Raw genomic sequence first — 1267 nt, 5'->3', positions numbered from 1 at the left:
AGAGTAAATCCATAGGTATCCATATGTGCTTGGGGAATAACCCTGATAAGGACATTCATTGTGAGTCAGCTGTGTCAAAGTTACATTGTGGTTTGGAACCTAACCTTTCCTTAAGTGCCTTGAAGGGAATGGTATAGTATATTTGCTTAGTTCATGACTTTGTACTTTGGAAGAGTGAGTCCATCCTTAGGTGCAGCAATTTCTCTTTGAAGATGAAAGCGGCTAGAAAATGTGTCTGAACAGAAACTATGTTGAAACAGAATATTAAGTTTGCAAGGTCAAGCATTGCAAAACTAAGAATGCCAGGGGAATATAGCTTTCAGTGCATAATTCTGTGGTGCATAATTTAAAACAGACTGAAAAAGCATAGTGGAGCATCATACTTCAGTATTCATCACTGTGGTTGTCTAAATGTTCAGAAATATTAAAGAAACTTGCCATTAATCTTGAAGGAATGACAGTGTTGTCATCCTGTTCATGTACCGTTATGTAGAGGTGGACATTCCACCTTTGTTTCAGAATTGCTTGCTGCAATTGCAATAGTCAATATTGCGATAGTCAAGACTCTCGGATTCATTTTAGGCTCCTTGGCCTTATGAAAGTCATGAGATTTCCCTGAAGATGGTCTTATTCCTACTGAGCATGGCTAGCTCTTCCCTGTTCGTCCTTTTTCTTTCCTCATCCCTGCTAATTTCTGCTGCTCAGCTCCTGTTACAGACTTCTTGACTACAAGTCATAATTCTGCCTTTTTGGCAAATATGGCCAAGCAGTATTGCAATTCAATGTATGAAAAATAATAAAACTTAGGCTAGGTTACTAAATTTAATATAACCTGTTAAAATAATGTGTTGCCTGACTATCTTTAAAGCTAGAGTACCAAATTGTTAGAATTCACCTAATAGACTCTGATCTATCATTGCTGTAACAAGTGGTTCAAAGTAATCCTCTTTAAGAAAATTAAAAGTCTAAGTGTATATGAGTAGCAGGACTAGCTGAAAAAGAACTGAGATTTATGCTGAGTGGGGATGGAGAGGACTGAAACCAGGGAACTGGGACTAACCAAGTGGAATCTGGAGCTGTGTGCCAGAGCACCAGGATGCTGACAAGAAATGGGCAATACAGTGGAAACGTGGCCAGGTGACTGAAGGAAAGGACCAGATGTTAGTTCTCATGCAGCTGTGCAAACTTCACCAAGCCCTTGCTGCTGCAGCAGCTACACATTTTGTTCATCGAGCTAGTTTTACTTTGTCTTTTCTGCACTCCAGCC

The sequence above is a fragment of the Fulmarus glacialis genome, unplaced genomic scaffold (assembly GCF_000690835.1).
Source record: "Fulmarus glacialis isolate BGI_N327 unplaced genomic scaffold, ASM69083v1 scaffold17388, whole genome shotgun sequence".
Classification (NCBI taxonomy): Eukaryota; Metazoa; Chordata; class Aves; order Procellariiformes; family Procellariidae; genus Fulmarus; species Fulmarus glacialis.
The sequence above is the reverse complement of the archived record's forward strand: the minus strand, read 5'-3'. Positions refer to the sequence as shown.